At 46.1% G+C, this 21,280-nt stretch overlaps 1 protein-coding gene across 1 annotated transcript in view; it reads left to right on the top strand.

Moving 5' to 3' along the window:
- CHST8 (carbohydrate sulfotransferase 8) overlaps window positions 1-21,280 on the top strand; it is a 127,739-nt gene that overhangs the window by 24,739 nt on the left and 81,720 nt on the right. The gene's annotated exons all lie outside the window — the stretch shown is intronic.

Genomic DNA, 21,280 nt, shown 5'->3' with positions numbered 1-21,280 from the left:
TTTCCTTAATGTTTTTGGTATCTATAGGCTGCATGGTTCATCTGGGAGATTTTTCAAATTGTCACAAATCTCTCAAAAATCTCTAATATATTATTTGAAAAATCTTTGTATATAAGGGGTGCCTGGGTGGTTCAGTCAGTTAAGCGTTTGACTTCGGCTCAGGTCACGATCTCACGATTCATGAGATCGAGCCCTGCATTGGACTCTGCACAGAGCCTTCTTGGGATTCTCCGTCTCCCTCTCTCTCTGCCCCTCCCCTGCCCTTTCCCTCTCAAAAATAAACTTAAAAAAAAATAATAACTGTTCCTGGCCATGGGCTTGTTTTGAGGATTAAATGAGATGGTACATGTAAAATGCTTAGGCCATGGCTTGGCATATAGGAAGCACGACTAAATGTTAGATGGGCTTAATCCCTTACCATTTATCGTCATCACTGATATTTGGGATTTATTTCTATCACCTCATTTGTGGCTTCTGTTTACTTCTTTCCTTTCTTGTGCTCAGTATAATCAATGTTTTATTTCTTTTTTTTCCCTGTGTTGATTTGAAAATGATAGATTTTTTCCTATCCTTTGAGTACCCTTAAAATGTTAATGTACATATTTAACTATACATTTTTTAGCATGTCGAAAGTTAGCATCTCTGTCGTCCTTCAAAACAGTCAAGGATCTTCACCTGCGGGAACTGCACACTGAATGGTCTGTCCCTGTATCTTCCTCCTTGTTATAGTTGAGGATTTTTTTGACCTTAATACAAAACAAGTATTGTCAATAGATAGAGTCAATAGTTAATTCAGTTTGCTGACACATTTCTATCAATATTTGTGTTTTTTAAATCCTGCTCATTTCTCTCTGGGTTCATTTTTCCTGCAGAAATGTATCCTTGTGTAGTTTTTTCACTAAAAGACCCATGTTTTTATTTTTTTAGTTTTTCATTAAAAAAATAGAATGACTTCTATTTACCTATAGCACTTAGACAAAATAAATTCTCCTTCACTGTCTTCTGGGCATCTCTCTCTCTCTCTCTCTCTCTCTCTCTCTCTCTCTCTCTCTCAAATAGATCTCTGTATGTTTGTTTGTTTGTTTGTCTTGAGAGAGGGTGCAAGTGGGGACAGGGCAGAGACAGAGAGAGAGAGGGAGACAGAGAATTCAAAGTGGGCTCCAGGCTCTGAGCTGTCAGCACAGAGCCCGATGCAGGGCTCAAACTCAGAAACTGTGAGATCATGACCTAAGCCAAACTCGGACATCTAACCAACTGAGCCACCCAGGTGCCCTGGGCATCTCTTGATGCTAAGATGTCTGCTATTGGTCAAACTGTTGGTAGATAATCTGTCTTTTCTTTCAGGTAGACTTTAAGATTTTTGGTTTTGGTTTTGGTTGTACCAAGATGAGTGAATTTTTTTTTTTTAATCTTTACCCTGCTTAGCAGTGTGTATACATTTTCAGTATAAGAAATCATGTATGGGGCGCCTGGGTGGCTCAGTTGGTTGAGCGTCCGACTTCGGCTCAGGTCATGATCTCGCGGTCCGTGAGTTCGAGCCCCGCGTCAGGCTCTGTGCTGACAGCTCAGAGCCTGGAGCCTGTTTCGGATTCTGTGTCTCCCTCTCTCTCTGACCCTCCCCCACTCATGCTCTGTCTCTCTCTGTCTCAAAAATAAATAAACATAAAAAAAATCATGTATTTCTTCAATTCTGGAACATTCTTAGTCATATCCCATCAATTTATTGCTTTTCCTGCCAGTTCCCATTCTCTTCTTCAGAAACTCTGTATTCAATGAATGGGATGATTCTTTCCAACAATTGCGTAAGATTCCAGTGCTTGGATGGACCAAAACTTAATTAAACCTTCTGGTACTGATGGGAATTTATATTTTTTCCACCTTTTTTTTGTTCTATTAAAAACAATGCTGTAGCCAGCATTTTAATCTCTCTCTTTTTTCCTTAGATTGTATTTTTATTGCATTCTGTTAGATAATGACTTCTCTGAGGTTTTTTTTTTTCCCATAGTGTAATATAAGCCTATTTTTCTAACTATTCTATGAGTGATTGAGAAAACTATATTCTATTGGTTGAGTTCAAAGGTATAAGAGAGAGTGCAGAGTTTAATTAGTCAAATCTTTAATATTCTCATTTAACTTTGCTTGCATAATTTGTTCACTTAAGAAGTGTTAAAACCTTTATGACTGGGGATCTCTCAAGTCTCCTATTGCTCTAATCGTTTGCTTTATAGACTCTGAAGCTATGTTGTGAGATGTATCGGTGCCTATGTGTAGAGATCACTCCATGGGATTGACTCCCCAGTGTCCACCGAAGCCTTTTTGGACCTCCTTCATGGCTACTCAGGTCTGCCAGGTGCCCTGACCTCCCAGTGCCTGCCCAGTCACCCATCCTGTGCCCGCTGCTCTGGGTTTTCAGGGATCCCTGGCTGCACCTGCTTTGCTGCTATACCCTGAGCAGCTTTCCTCCCTGAATACAGGCTCCACGCCCCCACCCCATTTTTATATCTGTTGGAATCCTTTCAATGGAAATTGGGTGGGAAAGGAATTAGGCTGTTGGTGCCTGTTGCCTGTGCCCTTAACACAGAAGTCCCTTTCCTTCTGGTAGCAACTTTCCAAGCATGAAAGTTCTTTCCCTTACTTGGCTGACCTCCTTCCTTCGCTCCAGCCTACCCATGTGTCCAGGTGAACGCTGTCCATTTATACATGCGTTCATGGTTGGAAGGAAGGTTTCCAGCACCCTTGGCACCTACATGGGGACACAGAAGCTGTGTGGGGCTGACAGCCTGGGCTTGATTCCAGGAGAGAGGCTTCTCTGCTTCCCGGCTTGTTAACAAGGCCCGGGAACTCGTTCTGCTGATGAGATGTTAGCGTATGCCAGCAGTGGCATCTGCTGGGTACCTCCGGTGGGCCCGGCGCTGGGTTGGGTGTGTTCCCGCGTGACCTCATACATTCTCATGGCAAAGCCGAGAGAACTGCTAATGAGGAGGAACCCAAGGTTCAACCCCATGTGTGTGGTCTTCCGGCCAGTCAGGGGTCCAGAGGGATTTTCACGCAGGTCCTCTATTCCTGGCCACCTCGTGAATTTCAGCTGGGGGTAGAGCTTAGCACTCCCTGGAGCCCCTTTCTTAACCCAAGGGAGGGTTGACGGAGCGCTTTGCATGAGGGACAGTCTGGCCTCCACGGCTGGACCATCAGGGGAGAGGCAATGCCCACTGCCCAGCCACATTGTGCCCTGTGGCCTGCACAGCACCTGCCCCAGCCACATGGGGGATCCTTGCTCCTTTGGCCAGGTGTTTACCCAGTGCTACTCAGGCTGCCTGTGGGTGGGCAGAGTGGACAGATGGATGGCTGCCTCCGAAAGATCTCTTATCTACCAGCAGCCAAGGTGGATTTTTTTTTTTTTTTTTAAGAAAACTGCAGGGGTGCCTGGGTGGCTCAGTCGATTAAAGCGTCCAACTTCAACTCAGGTCATGATCTCATGGTTCATGAGTTCGAGCCCCACATCGGGCTCTCTGCTGTCAGCACAGAGCCTGCTTCAGATCCTCTGTCCCCTTCTCGCTCTCTGCCCCTCCCCCACTTTCTCTCTCTCTTCCTCTCTGTCTCAAAATAAATAAATAACTTAAAAAAAAAAGGAAAATTGCATACATCTGGTGGGAGAGGTTCATGCCCCTGCTACCAGACTTTTGCTTGGGGGAACCCCCACCCCCATCCCTTACTGCCCCTCCTTCAGTCCCTATGCCACACATTCTAGGCACAGCGGCCTTTCTTTGGCCAGACTCAAGCCGCACACCGCGGTCCCTTGCTTCAGGACTGTCTGCATCACTGGGAACCACGTGAGGGTGTGGGAGGTACAGGCTGGCACACAGTAGGTGCAATGCTCAGTGAGGGCTGGCAACCAGGGGGTGAGGTGAAGGTGGGGAGATGGTGAAGGCAGGGGGAAGAGGAGGAGATGAAAAGGTGGGGGAGGATGCTCTTGAGCCAAGCACCAGGTTCTGCCTGTTCTGAACGCCTGCTGCCTTTGCTGCACTGTTCCCAGAGGGTGCCAGCTCTGAATGCCTGTTTAAGTCACTCCACGAAGCTCAGCTTCTCAATCTGTTTTTTATTTGCAAGGGCCAGATTCATCTTCCTTTTTTAAAAGTCAAGCTTCTGAGAAAGTCATTTAAATTCACAGTGATTCTCCTTTCAAATAGCTTCTTTGAATGGGGTTTTTGGAGTCATGGATCTTAGGGGCTCTGCCAGGAGAGGCTGAGGGTCGTGCAAAGACTCATTGACAAGGGTGCTTATTGTAGATGAGGCCCCAGGGGTCCTCAGGGTGGGAGGTCTCTTCACATAATGGGGTGTGTGCCAGGGACCTGCAGTCCGTCCGCTCAAGGTCACTTTCCGAGGTGACCGATGGTTATTGATTCTCCTGGGAAGAAGGAGAGCTCGGGCAGCCACCACTCCTGATGTTTGCGTTCACTGAGATCAGAGTTTGCAACGCCCACACTTTGGAATATTCTGGACAGCTAAGAAACGAGGTAGATCTGTATGTACAGTCTGGGAAACATGTCCAAGATGTGTATTTTTTTAATGTTTATTATTTTTGAGAGAGAGACAGAGAGCAAGCAGGGGTGATGCAGAGAGGGAGGGAGACACAGAATCTGAAGCAGGCTCTGGGCTCCGAGCTGTCAGCACAGAGCCCGACGCAGGGCTCAAACTCATAAACCGTGAGATCCTCACCTGAGCCAAAGTTGGATGCCCAACTGACTGAGCCACCCAGACACCCCCCAAAATGTATTGTTAAGTGAAAAAGCCAAGTGTGGACAATACATACACATACATTTATGGCTAAAAAACACATAGATGTAAAAACGCCACAACTATATATTCACTATTTACATATCTGTAAGTACATATCTAGAAAGGAGTCTGGAAGCAATTACAGCAAATTACCCCATTGTGGAGTGGCCTGGATTGGGCTGGCTTTCAAAGGAATCTTTAATTGTACTGTTTGATTTTTTTCTGTGAGAATGTATTCGTGTGTGTGTGTGTGCATGTGTGTGTGCATGCGTGTGTGTGTGTGTAATTTAAAGAGATGTGTGGATTTGGAATTGAGGCTCTTCGTGATTTACCCTGAGTTTCTGGGATTTTCATTTTTATTTCTTCAAGTGATGGTGTTGAATGGCTTACCCAAAGTTTATTGGACATCCCCAATGGTTATTTGATGATTGATAAATAAATCACATGTATAGTTTAGGTCAGAGGTCAGCATACTTTTTCCTAAAGGACCAGATAGTAAGTATTTTACCAAAAGGTCTCTGCTGAATCTGCTTAGCTCTGCCACTGTCACATGAGGCAGCCATGGATGTTATGAGGATGAATGGGCGTGGCTGTGTCCCAATAAAACTTTATTTATAGAAATAGGTGGCTGGTAGGTTTTGGCCTGTGGACTGATGGTGGCTGATCCCTAGGGGTTTAATTGAACCTCAAGGCACAGATGGGTATGAAAATAGAGAAAAATGGCAAATGGAAATACTTCAGGAATTTAATCAGAACTGTCATGTTGAAAGCATTGTTTGAGGGGCCACAAAATTAAAAACAAAATAGTGTGGCTTTTCTCAAGCACTGTCCTGCAGCCTCTTCCAGCTGGACCAGGGTGAGGGAGGGGCTGCCGGCACCCAGGAGAAAGGCCCTTGGATGAGTGCGTTCTCTGTGGCTGTGGCAGAAGCAGGCCCCCTGGAAAGTGCCCCAACAGTTCCCTGATCCTGTGCAAGTCTGCGAGGCGCCTTATCTTGCACATGGTTGGCCCTCAGCGAGCTTTGGTAACGTGAACAGGGCTCCGAGTGGCCCGGAGGAGGCGGTAGACAGGGTCCGACTTGGGGCAGATGAGACACATTGCCAGGTTTGGGGAGAGGCTTGGCATCCCTGCAGCTGGATGCTGGGAGCTGAGCCTCTCCCAGGCTAGCCTCTGCCCTCCTGGATGGGGTGTCAGAACCGTTGTGCCTCACTCAACTTTCTCCTGGGTCACGGGGCTGAGGTTAAGCACCACGGGCTGCTGGACAGGAAAGACTCATTAGCGCCCAGCTATATAGGCCATGCTAATTAGACACGTAGCTGGGGATGGAACACTTGTGTCTGGCATTGAGCACCTCACACCCCACGTGACTTGGAAGGTCAGGCGACCCCTAGAGAGTGCGTTTCCTCTTGTCCACACCCACTGCAGCCTTCCATGCTGAACCATTGTGTGTGTGCATGCGCGCTTGTGTGTGAACAGGCACACACATACACGTGCAGATGGGTGTGGTGGAAAAACAATCACTAACACACAAGGACCTGAACGTCCTCTCCTTCCAGCTTCACAAGGGGAATTGTGCCTGCCCAGCATTTCCCAGGTCTCTGTGTGTAGTCAGGGTGACGAGAAGAAAAACAAATCCCGTGGTCCTGGAACAAGAGGGGACAGGGTTACTCAAGGAGGAGCAGAGTTGTCACAGTGGAGGAAAGAAGGGAGTAGAAGGAGGGGGGCGGGCAGTGGCCAAGGAGGCCGAAAGCTGGGTGTGAGGGGAGAAGGGATTGGGGGTCGGCTGCTGTGCATACACGGGAGATCTCAAGGCAGGATGGAGACAGGGCTCTAACAGGCAGCTGGGCATTACCAGCGGGATCCCTTTTGTTACCTCGGGGAGCTTTAGGGATAGATTTAATTAGAGGTTGGTTGTTAAATGGGTATTTTTAAAATTCAGTTTGTTTAAACTATAAAAACAAAAAACAAAACCAGTTCATCTCTTCCACCCCCCATGTCCCCCCACCTCTGGCAACCACCAATCTGTTCTCTATATCTATGAGCTTGTTTTTTCAAAAAACTGTTTATGTATGTTTAGATTCCACATATAGGAGAGATCACATGGTGTTTGCCTGTCTCTGATTTATTTAATTCAGCATTATGCCCTTGAGGTCCATCCCTGTTGTCACAAATAGCAAGGTTTCATTCTTTGTTATGGCTGAATAGTATTCCGTGTGTGTGTGTGTGTGTGTGTGTGTGTGTGTGTGTGTGTGTGACCACATCTTTATCCATTCAGCCATCGATGGACAGTTAGGTTGTTTCCATGTCATGGCTTTCATAAATAATTCTGCAATGAACATGGGGGTGCGTGTATCTTTTCAAGTTAGTGTTTTTCATTTTCTTTGGGTAAATACCCAGAAGCAGAATTGCTAACTATATGGTAGTTCTGTTTTTAATTTTTTGAGGAACCTTCACACTGTCTTCCACGGCGGCTGCACCAGTTTGCATTCCCAGCAACAATGCACAAGGGTTCCCTTTTCCCCACATCTTTGTCAACGCTCGTTGTTTTTTATCTCTTGGATGATATCCATTCTAATAGGAATGAGATGATATCTCATTCTGGATTTGATTTGCATTTCCCTGATGATGAGTGATGTGAAGCATCTTTTCATGTACCTGTTGGCATCTGCATGTCTTCTTTGGAAAAATGTCTCTTCAGATCTTCTGCCCATTTTTAATCCGATCGTTTGCTTTTTGCTATTGAGTTGTATGAGTTCCTTATGTATTTGGGGCATTAGCCCCTTATCAGATGTATGATTTGAAAATATTTTCTCCTATTCAGCCCTTTCATTTTGTTGTTGGTTTCTTTTCTTGTGCACAAATTTTTTAGTTTGATGTAGTACCACTGGGTTTATTTTTGCTTTTGTCATTTTTGCTTTTGGTGTCAGACTCAAAAAATCATTGCCAAGTCCAAAGTCAAGAAGTTTACCACCTATGCTTTCTTCTAGGAGTTGCATAGTTTCAAGTTTTTCATTGGAGTCTTTAATTCATGTTGAGTTATTTTTTGTGTATGGTGGAAGAAAGGGGTCCAGTTTCATTCTTTTGCATGTGGCCATCCACCATCATTTGTTGAAGAGCCTGTCTTTTTTCCCATTGTGTGTTCTGGGTCCTTTGTCATAAATTAATTGACCATAAATCTGTGGGTTTAATTCTGTGCTCTCTGTTCTGGCCCATTGATCTATGTTTCTGTTTTTATGCCAGTACCACAATGTTTTAATTCCTATAGTCTTATAATAAAGCTTGAAATCAGGGAGCATGATAGCTCCAGGTTTGTCCCTTTTTCTCAAGATTGCTTTGGCTACTTGGGGTCTTTTTATAGTTCAATACAAATTTTAGGATTATTTTCTCTATTTCTGTAAAAAATGCCATTGGAGTTTTTATAGGGATTGTATTGAATCTGTTGATTGATTGCTTTGGCTAATATGGACATTTTAACAATATTAATTCTTCCAACCCGTGGGCATGGAATATCTTTCCATTGGTTTGTGTCTTATTCAATTTCTCTTCATTATTGCCTTACAGTTTTCAAATATACAAGTCTTCAACCTATTGGTTAAATTTATTCCTAGGTATTTCATTCTTTTTGATGTGATTGTAAATGGGATTATTGTCATAATTTCTCTTTCTGATAGCTCATTATTAGTGTATAGAAACACAACAGATTTTTGTGTATTGATTTTGTATCCTTTAACTTAACTGAATTTATTAGCTCTAACATTTTTTTTGATGGACTCCTTAGGGTTTTCTGTATATGAAACATTATGCCATCTATAAATAGTGACAGTTTTACTTCTTCCTTTCTAATTTGGATGCCTTTTATTTCTTTTTCTTGCCTAATTGCTCTGGCTAGGATTTCCAATATTATGTTGAATAAAAGTGGCAAGAATGGACATCCTTGTCTTGTTCCAAATTTTAAAGGAAAGGCTTTCAGCTTTTCACTGTTGAGTTTGAGGTTAGGTGTGGGATTGTCATATGTAGCCTTTGTTATGTGTAGATACATTCCTACACTTGCTTTGTTGAGAGTCTTTTTTGTTTTTATCATAAATGAATGTTGAATTTTTTCCATTGCTTTTTCTGCATCTGTTGAGATGATTATATGATTTGTCTCCTTTGTGGTATATTACATTAACTGACTTATGAATATTGAATCATTCTTGCATCTTTGGAATAAATCCCCCTTGATCATGGTGTATGATCATTTTAATGTATATTGAATTCAGTTTGCTAATATTTTGTTGAGGATTTTTGTGTTTATTTTTATCAAGGATATTGGCCTCTAATTTTCCTTTCTTGTGTCATTCTTGTCTGGTTTTAGAATCAGAGAATTGCTGGCCTTGTAAAAAGAGTTTGAAAGGGTTCATTCCTCTTCTGTTTTTTTGGAAGAGTTTGACAAGGATTAGTATTAATTCTTTGAATGTTTGGTAGAATTCACTAGTGAAGACCCGTGGTTCTGGACTTTTGTTTATTCGGAGGCTTTCGATTACTGATTGCACTCCTTGCTAGTAACCAGTCTGTTCGGATTTTCTATTTCATCATGGTTCAGTCTGGGTAGCTTCTATGTTTCTAGGAATTTATCCATTTATTCTAGGTTGTCAAATTTGTTAGTGCATAGTTGTTCATAGTAGTTTGTATCTCTGTGGTATCAGTTGTAACATCTCCTTTTTCATTCCCGATTTAATTTATTTAAGTCCTCTATTTTTTTTCTTGGTGAGTCTAGCTAAAGGTTTGTCAATTTTTGTTTTTTCCTCTAAGAACTGGCTTTGAACTTTTCATTGGTCCTTTCCATTGTCTTTTTATCTCTGTTATTTATTTCTGCTTTAATCTTTGTATTTCCTTCCTCCTACTAACTCTAGGTTTCTTTTGTTTTCTTTTCTTTTTCTAGTTCCTTAAGGTATAAAGGTAGGTTATTTATTTGAGACTTTTCTTGTTTCTTGAGGTAGGCATTTATTGCTATAAACTACTCTCTTATACCTGCGTGTGCTGTATTTCATTTATTTTGGTATGTTGCTCCATTTTCATTTGTCTCAAGGTATTTTTTCATTTCTCCTTTGATTTCCTTTTTGACACATTTGTTGTTCTGTAGCATTGTTTAATCTCCACATATTTGTGTATTTTCCAGTTGTATTCATGTGATTTCTAGTTTCATACAATTGTGGTCAGAAAAGATGTGCAATATGATTTCAGCCCTCTAAAACTTGTTAAGACTTGTTTTCTGGACTAACATACAGTCTATCCTGGAAAATGTTCCATGTGCACCTGGGAAGAATGTGTACTGTGTTGCTTTTGCGTGGAATGTTCTGTGAACATCTAAGTCTATCTGGTTTAATGTGTCACTGAAGGCTGATATTTCCTTATTGATTTTCTGTCTGGAAAACCTAACCATTGATGTAAGTAAGGTATTAAAGTCCCCTATTACTACCATAATGCTGTCTATTTCCCCCTTTAGGTCTGTTAATATTTGCTTTATATGTTTAGGTACGTATATGTTGGGTGCATAAATATTAACAAATATTATATCTTCTTGTTGGATTGACCTCTTTATCATTATGGCATATTCTTTGTCTCTTATTATTGCTTTTGTTTTAAAGTCTGTTTTATCTGATAATCCTCCAGATTTCTTTTGGTTTCCATGGAATATCTTTTTCCACCCCTTTACCTTCAGTCTATATGTGTCCTCACATCTGAAGTGAGTCTCATGTCGGCAGCATATAAATGTGTCTTTTTTTAAAAATCGAGGGGCGCCTGGGTGGCGCAGTCGGTTAAGCGTCCGACTTCAGCCAGGTCACGATCTCGCGGCCCGTGAGTTCGAGCCCCGCATCAGGCTCTGGGCTGATGGCTCGGAGCCTGGAGCCTGTTTCCAATTCTGTGTCTCCCTCTCTCTCTGCCCCTTCCCCGTTCATGCTCTGTCTCTCTCTGTCCCAAAAAAAAAATAAAATAAAAAAAATAAATAAAAATCGATTCAGCCACTCTATGTCTTTTGATTGGAGAATTTAGTCCATTTACATTTAAAGTAATTATTGACAGGTATATGTTTATTGCCATTTTGTTTGTTGTTTTCTGATTATTTTTATAGTTCTTTGTTCCTTTCTTCTGGCTCTCTTCCTTTGTGGCTTGATGACTTTCCTTAGTGGTATGCTTTTATTCCTTTCTCTTTCTTTTTTGTGTATTTTCTATAGATTGTGCTTTGTGGTTACCATGAGGCTTACATATAACAACTTATATCCTATTTTAAGTTGATAACAACTTAGGTTTCATCCCATTGTAAGCTCAACATTATTATTCTCCCTCCCCCAATGTTTTATGTTATATGTCTTTTTTCTTTTTTTTAATTTTTATTTAATTTTTTTTTAATTTAACGTTTATTCATTTTTGAGAGGGAGAAACAGAACATGAGCAGGGAAGGGGCAGAGAGAAGGTGACACAGAATCTGAAGCCGACTCCAGGCTCCGAGCTGAGAGCACATAGCCAGACACAGGGCTGGAACTCACGAACTGCGAGATCATGACCCGAGCTGAAGTCAGATGCTCAACCGACTGAGCCACCCAGGCACCCCTATACTTTTTTTTTCTTATGTATCTATCCCTTAACTAATTGTAATCATAGTTATTTTTTACTACTTCTGCCTTTTAACCTTCATACTAGTTTTGTGAGTGATTAAAGTGGATTGAGTGGGTATTTTTCTGTAAAGGACCTCAGGGTTGCCAAAGGCAGCCTCAAGGGCTGAGCTCTATGTGGTCACGGTGGCGCACACGCATATGTGTGTGTGTGTGTGTGTGTGTGTGTGTGTGTGTGTGTGTGTGTATCTAGGTTTGGACACACGACATTAGCCCAAATGGGTATAGCCAGCATCATTTCACCTTGAAGAATGATGTCCATAGGAGGAAGGTGAAGAGTATATTCATTTTTTTCTGTGTCCTGGCAGGCAATGGCCAGCCTCATGTGGATGTCACCCAGAGCCCTGGGTCTGGACTTGGCTGTGTGAAGGGCAGTGGGATAAATGACATTGGAGAAAGCCTTAATGCAGCACCCAAACGGAATTTCCTCCCCTGCTGGAAGTTAGATCCAATTCACACCCTCGCGCAGCTTGAAGGCTGGCGCTGGCTCTGTTTGGTAACATCACAGCAAACGGCTGCCTCGTCTCTATTTTGGTTCTTGCCACTGCAGCTTCTTTCTGCACCTTTCAAAAAGTGTTCCTTCCTACTGGAAGGCTGGGGTGCCAAGCTCCCCCAGCTCCTTCCCATTTTGGTAAATTAAGGAACAAATGGTGCCAAATTGTCCTCGTCTCTTTCACAAGATTATTCGTAACCAGCTTATTTTCTTTTCCTCTATTGAGTGAACGCATTAAAACTAAAATTAAATCATTACCCGAAGCACAGACTACGATCCCTTTCATAATTACATCCTCTTAATTGGCATCTGAGGGCCCAGCTCATTTTAATGCTTGCTGGAAAATGTCTGAGACACGTTTAATTTTTTTTTTTTAGGTTTAAAGGTCAACAAGAATATCTTACCTTAATTTGACAAGTGTGCAGGAAATAATGTAAGACTGGTTTATGTTCAGGTAATGCACAAAGAAATCTATAAATCAAGCTGGGCGAATATTAGATGATGCCATATCGGAACCATCTGCCTTCATTCTCAGAAGAATCGATACCACAAAGAAAGCGCCGAAGATGTAGTGATTTATGCCCTTGTGTCGGGGGAGAAATATTGGCCATTTTTAGAGTCACTTCATATCATCCTAAAACAACAGGGCCTGAGGGAAAGAATGAGAGTGGCCATAACCCCACACATGTCAAGGAGCAAATCTGATGCTTGGCGTTTGATTGCCTCTGCTTGAGAAAGGATGATTCTGAGGTCCCTTCATGCCACGACTCTGCCTTCTCTGCTATTGTGTGTGGGAAGGCTGCCATGAACGCTCAGATAGTGCGGACGGGAATTAACTGAATTGCATCTGGGTGATTGTTGCGGGGGGTGGAGGCTTAGAGCTCAGGGACCCTGGGTTTTCCATGCTAGCATGCTGCTTAAAGCCCTGCCTTCCTTTCAAGAGCCTTCCCTGGCCTTCTTCATCACTGGGCTGGGAGAACACACAGCCTCCAGGAAGTCTACCCTCTGTTACATTGGATGTTGGGGCTTGGCCCCAACCAAGATGTCTAAAATGGGAGGAGGTGCCGCGGCTTTGGGTGGTGGGAAGGAAAGTCTCTGAGCAGTTAGGATTTGGAAAAACAAGTGACGTTGTCTGACCGCCTTTCCCAGAGGTGGTGGTCGACGGCAGGACTTCTCCAGGGAGACAGAGGAGGAGGAACAGATCAGGTGAGCATCAGGCAGGTGTATCAGTCTCTGGGGAGGGAGAGGAGGATTTGTAAGGCTTGAAAAAGAACATTTCATAATTGGAGAAATATTCTTGGGTGGGGGGTGATTCCAAGCATCAAATTATATTTTCAGACTCAAACTAACAGAAAGTAAAGCTTTTCACAATTTATCCTGGTGGGTGGGGCTCTGCAGACTATGGAATAAAAGAGACTTTGGCGATTTCGCTCTGTGATACTTGTGTCTGATACACTGTGGACTGTCACTGTGCGTTTCTGTTGCCACGTGGTACTACAGTTCCCGTTCCGTGTCATAAACAGAAGCGTTTTCTGTTTTAAGGTGAGGATGGGCTTTGAGGAAAAGTTTGAGTTTTCTGTTTACTACAGAGCAGCACAAAAAAGGGACTGCGAGCCTGTTACATCTCCAGTTTTATCCTTTCCAAGAGTCGAAGTTGCTCCTAACACTACAAGCTGGAAATCAAAGTAGGATCATTTCCATCGCCACAGGCGCCAGTACACTGTGCCCATGACTTTTTGCGCTAAACAAACCCACAGACACATCCTGCTTCTCGGAGCCTGGGCATGGCTGGATGCCTGGCCCGCTACACCTCCCTCTGGCTGCCGGCCGTGGAGGTCACGTTGCCGTCTGCAAACCAAAACTGAGCATCAGGACCCTTGGTTTTGCTTTTCTCTGTCTCTTTTGGCGTAGCTGACGATGCTGGAGGCTCAGATCAAGAGCAGTGCATATCTGTTGCAAAGTTGAGGCACACCTTCCTTGAGGTGTTGGCACGCTCTGGGCAGCGATGCCAAACCACCCTCATCCCTTAAATAGTATTGGACCAAGATCACATGTAATGTATTCTAAAACCTGTGGGTTTTATTTTTTTTTTTCTGCAAAACACCATTCTCTGCTTCACAGGAGAGGAGCTGATAGTGGAACACATCAGGATCTGAAATGCTTGTCACCTGTCTGTACGAACCCCTCGGTATCTTTCAGGACACAGCCCCTCTCGCCCCCATGGGGAAACCCCCGTGAAACCGGCACAGGGGCAGCCAGACCTTGCCTGGGAGGAGAAACTGAGAACGTAGCCTGGTGGAGTTCATTGAGAAGGCCAAACGAGCGACTTAGCAAGAGGAGCGTGTTGAGTGTCTTGCAAAGAGTCAAATCTAGTATTTGGCTATTAGTTGTGATGAGTGGATGATAAAGGACCCCAGGCACAACCACCTGGGTATAGGTGACACATGGTTAAAAAGGTGATCTGAGGAGATGCTGTTTGTCTGAGCCTTGGAGACCGCTGATAGCCTTGGTGATGTCTCTGAACCGGAGTCAGGTTTCTTCGAAGTAAATGAGCTTAACTGGAAAGTAATATTAGACTTCCATTATAGGTGTTCTTGCAATGCCCAAATCAAGACACGGACTGTGTACGTATCTGTGTCTGTGTCTGTATATGTAAATAAAAAGGAAAACTTCACAAATATTTTCAGAACATGCCCCATCATTCCTCGCCAAAGCTTCAGCTTCTAGAATCTTGCCGATTTTTAAGGAAGACTTCAACCTCGCTTGCAAAGTAATTAATTACGTACACAGATAAAAGAAAAAAAAAAAACTGACCAAAACACCCACCCAAACCCAAGGCATCGAATGCCATGCTGTTTTCCTAATTCTGTGAAGATCTGAACGTCCGTGAATCCACAGTGCATACTGGGTTCTTTTGGTCCAAACTGAAATTGTCAAAGGTACTTGGTGACTATATGAGCTGAAGGTAGAACTTACCTTATTTTTAATCATCAGGGAAAAGACCAATTGCATTCAACTTTCAAGATGGACCATTCTGACTTGCTTGGCACTCAGCAGACAAGATTGAAGTAGTTTAGCAAACGCGGAACGTCAAAATAAATACCAGCCCTTTTGCTCATCGTAACACATGCCAGTAGAGGTAGCCCAAGGCCGTCACTGGCTGCAGAGGCATAGTGCTGAGAACGGCTGCTCGCTTTCCCTTCTTGATGAAGCACTCGACGGCCAGTTCCATGGAAGCCCTTCCCAAGAATGTCCCGGTTCTCTGTGGGTCTGCCTGTAGCCTGAGCTCCTGAGATATTTCCCAGAGACCCTCGTTAGAAGCCTCTCCAGCTCCTGTCTCTTTACCGGCCTCCATGCTTTGCTAGGTGATGTGCGAGAGGGCATTGTTGCTCCCGCCCCAGGTGGATGGACTTGCCCGGGAGAGAAGCACTTTGGGGAGCTCTGGTCACTTTCCCAAAGTAGTCACTAACATGATGGAGCACTCCCTGTGTCCCTTATTGCTCGGTTAGTCCTTATAACAACTTGTGAGGTAGTCATTATTAGCCCCATTCTGCAGGTGGGAAAATCGAGGCACTGAGGGCTTAAGTATCTTGCCCGGAGTGACACAGTCAGTGAGTGATGGAGCCGGGATTTGGACCAGACAGCCTGGTGGCTCTAGGGCCCTCTTCCCACTCATCACTGTGTGTCACTGTCCTGTATACCAAGCCACTGAGCTTCCTGCACTTCCAGCCATGAAACCAAACAGGGAGGGCAGGCTTCATGCTGAGAGTGACTTACAGCTCTTTCAGGATCCAGAATACTCACATCAGAAAATCTCATGGCCAGCAAGTGGACCTAAGACACATTGATGCAGAGCATCAAAGTAAAAACGTGTAATTTTCAACATCAAAACAAAGTCCCCTTACAAAAGTGCCAGTTCTTGTAAAATGGCAGACACGCATGTTCACATCGTATCCAAAATTTCCCACCCAGACTAATTTCTTCCTTGGCCTTCCTGCTTCTGCCTACCTCTGTGGCCGGAGGTGTCCTGCTGCAATCCAAGCCAGATAGTGTCCCCGTTTTACTCAGGATAAAAGGCACCTTCTTGTCAATGGCCCACCGGACTGGCCGCCCATTACTTCCCTGACTGTGTCTCCTTTCCCTCTTTATGTTCGCTTCTCTCCAGATACACTGGGTGTAAAGGTATGCTCCCACTCCAGGGCCTTTGCCCAGGCTGTTCTCTAGAATACACATGGTTCAAATATCACCCTCTCAATGAGGCCTCCTTCTACCCACTTAGCTCTTGAGCCTCCAGTCCCCCCACCGTCCTCCTCACCCTGCTCTGTGTTTTTCTTTTCTCCATAACATTTATCGCTCTCTCTTGTCAAAATAATTTGCTCATTTCTTTTGTTTATAGCACTTCTCGTCCTGGCTGTCTCTCTCCTGGTTGGTATTTAATTCTGTGAGGGCAGGATCTTTATCTGTTCTGTTCCCGATGGATCTCGATTGCTTAGAGCAGGGCCAGGCACATAGTAGCTGCTCATTAAATGTTTACCACAGGTCTGGCTACCTCTAGAGGGGAGGGAGCAGGGGAAGTAACAGCATGGGTACTAAGGACACTCCAGATATTGATTATTGTTTTATTCTTTAAGTTGATGGTGAGTATACTGGTTGTCCCTTCCATTCTTTATATAAAAATTTTTTTAAAAATATTTATGTATTTTTGAAAGAGAGAGAGAGAGACAGAGTATGAGCAGGGGAGGGGCAGAGAGAGAGAGGGAGACAAAGAATTGGAAGCAGGCTCTAGGCTCTGAGCTGTCAGCACAGAGCCTGACGCAGGGTTCAAACCCACAAGCTGTGACCTGAGCCGATGTCAGATGCTTAACCGACTGAGCCACCCGGGCGCCCCTTCACATACATATTTTGTATATCTGAAATATTTCATTTTGAAGAATCAAGCAGGGTCAAAAAGGCCAATTGTTACATGGTTTGTGTAAGTGGGAGAGTCCCCTTCCCCAGGTGAGCATAGTGCCTCATTTTGGGGTATTATCTTAAGTCAGTGGCGGAAAATGGCAGTGCTCGGGCAGATGCGTTTGTAACGGGGGAGCTGCAGAGGGATAGAAAAAAAGGTGGGGCGGGGACTCTGACCATTAGGGCAGCTTCGCTTGGAAGGTAAACACAGTGAAGGGCACCCGAGCTGATTTGCAGAACTGACTGTCAAAGCATATTGGGGACAGAGGAGAAATGAGACAAGTCAGCTAGGATCACAACTGTCTGGGACTAGCTTCCCAGGGCAGGGTGCCTGGGGGCGGGTGTCAGATGACTTTTGGCCAAAGGGCCTGCGTCCCCTCTGTTGGCCAGAGGAGAACTGGAAAGAGGAGTGATGCTTCCTGAGCCACCAGGAAGGGCAGGGCCAGACCTGGAAAGACCTGGGTTCGGGGATCTGGCCAGAGATGTCAGACGGTGGACCCTTCTGGGTTGGGATTGACCTGAGCAGGACAGAACTCAGTGCTTAGCTAGGTGACATCCCGTGGCCCCATCAGATCCCCAAATCCTCCAAAGGAAATCCAGTTTTTGGATGTGTTTTTACTCCCGTTCCGTTTATGTCTGTGACACTGAAAGAATGAGCCTGTTGGCCTTGGGGAAACACTAGCCCTGACCAGGGCCTGTGGTCTCCGGGTGAGGCGAGCCACTACCGGCTCACAGCTGGGTGGACACATCTCGTCCCTGTGCATGCTGGGCAGCTTCAGTCCCTCTGATGAGCACGACTCCTTCAGAGGAGCGGCATTGATCAGGCCGGATGGAAAACAAGTGGCCAGGACTATGATGAGTGAATATTCATTTGGAAATGTCAATGCGCAAGGGGACATTATGCGTGCCGTGACTTGCCTGGCAGAATCGATTCAGGACCTGAGGTGAATCAGCTGTCTATGGGGGCTGAGGTTTCTGGCCAGGGACCCTGGGTAGTGTAGTGGGGGGGGGGGCGCGGAAAGGGGCCCGAGAACGTCATGAACAGTGAGGTCAGACATTTCCCATCCATCCCACCCCTCCACAGGACTGCCTGTGTTTATAGGGTGTGGGCATCTTGTCTGGGCCCTTGTCTTCAGGGGTCCCTCCCCGCACAGCGGCCACCAGGCCTGGAGACATCTGTGTGCATGGATAGGGGTTGAAAGCCCTGAGGACACACAGCTGCTGGGGGAGAGGGGGACCTGTTGAGCCTTCCTCAACCCAAGGGTCCTCCTCCCTCCTGGGCACACTGCGGGGAGGGGCTTCAAGATGTCCAGCTAGAGGCGATCTCCAGTCTCTAGCTGAGACCCTTCTCCCTGCTTCTGTTAGCACATCCCACCTCTGCAGAAGTGGGGGCCGGGGCCAGGGGAGGCTGGGAGATTTGGGGCCAGTGTCTTGTCTCTTCACCCTGCAGTGGGAGGATGGATGTTCGGATTCACCCTCTTCACCCTGGGAGCCCTGGTCCCTGGCTGGAAGCTTCCTGGACCGAGGTGAGAGGTTATCACTCTTGGCCTGGGAAACCAGGAGCCCTGCCAGGTGCACTGTCACCTGGGTGCAGTCCGCCTCTCCCCCCAGCCCCAATTAACCATCTGCAGGAGCTGCTATCAGCATGGGGGAGGGCTACGGTCCCCACTTCTCCGTGCAGACTGCTCAGCTAATGAGGGGGTTTGTGAAATTTTTAATTATGGCTTCCATGCCTGGCTTAATTATTTGCATATGGCTTTTACAAGTGAGAAGAGGGCGCCTGCGTGCCGTGCTTCTCCTCAGCCCCACGTTTGACTTTAATTAAAGGCAGAACCTGAGGTCTTTCCATCACTAATGATCGTGGAAAATTAGCTTCCAATTCCCAGGGGTCGCCAGAGTGATGCACCCTGAGGCGGAGAGGGGACGGAGGGGGAAGTGGAGCGGGAGGTACAGATGGCAGATGGCCCTGCTGGGCTGCCACTTCTGAGCTCCTCTCGGCCCACCCTCCCCCCGCCCTCGCCTGCCCTCCAGACCCCTATGGAAAGGGGGGCCTTGTTCTCCTCTGCCAGGAAGGAGGGCTCACCCCAGGCAGCAGCGGGCGGCAGGGGGAGCACTTCTGAGCTTCTCATGGTCATTGTCCTGGTGGCTACAAGGCAGAAGGATGAGAGCTTCTGAAATGCCCACATGCGTGCTTACACACACAAACACATGTCCCCTCACACACATGCTCACCCAGACACATAGACATGAGCCCTCACCCTCTCCATTCACAGGATGGCGTCACAAAGACACACGTGCATGCTCATCCATGCATGTGCACACACACACATTCACAGATGGGTTCACATGTGAGCCCAGGGCCCTCTCAAGGTCCTTCTTTGCTCTCACGGTCCCTCAAGGTCTCACTGAGGCCGGGGACCACTTGGGAGACTGCGGGCCAGTGCTGCAGATAGGAGGTAGCTGTGTGGGGAGGGCAGGCCAACAGAGCAGGCTCAGAGAGGGCTTCTGAGAAGGATGGAGTGGCCCTCACCCCCTCCCTGCTGACAGACCAGGTCTGTGCTGACGTGGATCCAGAGTGTGCCTTCCTGGGCCACACGCGGCAGGGTTAGTCCTGGGACACAACACGGGGAACGGCAGACAGCACTTCCTTTGGACTTAGACCTGAATTCAAATGCGCCTCCGCTGCTTCCTCACAGTGTGGCCTTGAGCAAGTCACTCAGCCTCTCTGAGCCTCATCTGTAAAATGGGGTTAGTTATTCATGCAGCTTTTGTACAGAGCAAAGGGAAGAATGCATAGGGGACTCAGTAGCCAATTCTATGTCACCCCTTCCCCTTGTCTCCTAGTCTTTGAGTTTGAGGGTGCTGACCTCTCAAGACCAGCTCCAAGAAGGGCAGCTTCATCCCACTGGTCCCAGGCCTGCACCTACCAGCATGGGGCATTCCCAGCCCCTGGCATTGGGTCAGGGAGGTGCCGTCGGCTCAGGGTCCAGGAGTCTTATCTCATGGTGAGGGACGGGGCTCCCCCTCTCCTGCAGGACATAGCAAGGATGCCTGTAGGCTGGACTGTGGCTGTAGCCATCAAGCAACCATGTAGAGGCCATCTGAGGATAAAACCTGCCCAAGGACAGAGGAGTGGAGCCTCAGGAAGGACCCGGGTCCCGATGACACTGTGGAGCTACAGGATTCCCACAGCACATCCTGCTTGTCACAAGTCCTGTGTCAAACGCTGGCCTGACATTGTCTACACACAGTTGATGACAAGCACTGAAGCAGGCAAAAGCTTGTCTCCTGGCAGCTTGCCAGGCATGCTCATCCCTCCCCCTGCCCCCCAGACACTGCTGCGTTGTGCATGCCAGGGCTGAGCCTTCTCTACAAGGGCTGTGTTACTTTGCTTGGGCTGCTGTAACAGAATACTACAGACTAGGGGGCTTCAGGAGCCGAAATGTGCTGCCTCTCAGTCCTGGAGGCTGGGAGTCTGACTTCAAGGTGTCAGCAGATTTGGCTCCTTCTGAGGGTGGTCAGGGAGATGTGTTCCAGGCCTCTTCCCTGGATTCTGGGCATTTTTGGGTAATCTTTGGCATTCCTTGGCTTATAAATCTCTGTCTTTATCCTCACATGGCATTCTCTCTGTGTGCATGTCTGTCCAGATTTCCCCTTTTTATAAGAACAGTAGTCTTTTAGGCTAGGGGCTCATCCTAGTGCAGTGTGACCTTGTCTTAGCTAATTATCTCTGCAATGACCCTTTTTTCAAATTAGATCATATACTGAGGTACTGGGGGTTAGGACTCCAACATGTGAATTTGGCAGGGGCAACACCATTCAACCCAAAACTGGTGCACATGAGTGTGTGTGTGTGTGTGTGTGTGTGTGTGTGTGCGTGCGCGCGCGCGCGCGCGTGCGCCATTGCTGGTGGATCCTGTGCTACTGCAGTGACTGTCCACCAGGCAGAGGCCAATGCCCTGTGCTGGAAGCCTGTGTTTCTGCATGAGTGCCATCCACTTACAGAGCGGTAGGACACAGCTCCTGACCAGCCAGGCTGCTGTAGCCTCTCTCCTCACCAGCTGACTCATAGGCTTTTTTTCTCCTCTCCGCTGATTTTGCACAAAACTCCTTGAATCATTTTTATCCAGAGGTTAGGTGCCTTTCCCCAATATGGACTATGTTTTTCATGGCCACGGTGGCAATGGGTGGACCCTAGGTCAAATACAGCTTGGACATGAGTTTTGATTGGCTCAAGTCAGTTTAAAAAATGTGTCTTGCTTGCCAATTTGAGAATCAAGAAACTTCTGATTAAAAATCTAGGTTTCCAAACTAGAAGATCTGAAGGCCTGGATCTGCTACCAAGGGTCATTGGCCATGTCATTCTAAAAATAACTTTCATTTTTATAAAGTGTCATATAGTTAGTATTA

This window comes from Panthera tigris, chromosome E2 (assembly GCF_018350195.1).
Source record: "Panthera tigris isolate Pti1 chromosome E2, P.tigris_Pti1_mat1.1, whole genome shotgun sequence".
Taxonomy (NCBI): Eukaryota; Metazoa; Chordata; class Mammalia; order Carnivora; family Felidae; genus Panthera; species Panthera tigris.
Note: the sequence above shows the minus strand (reverse complement) of the source record. Positions and strands in the feature narration are given on the sequence as shown.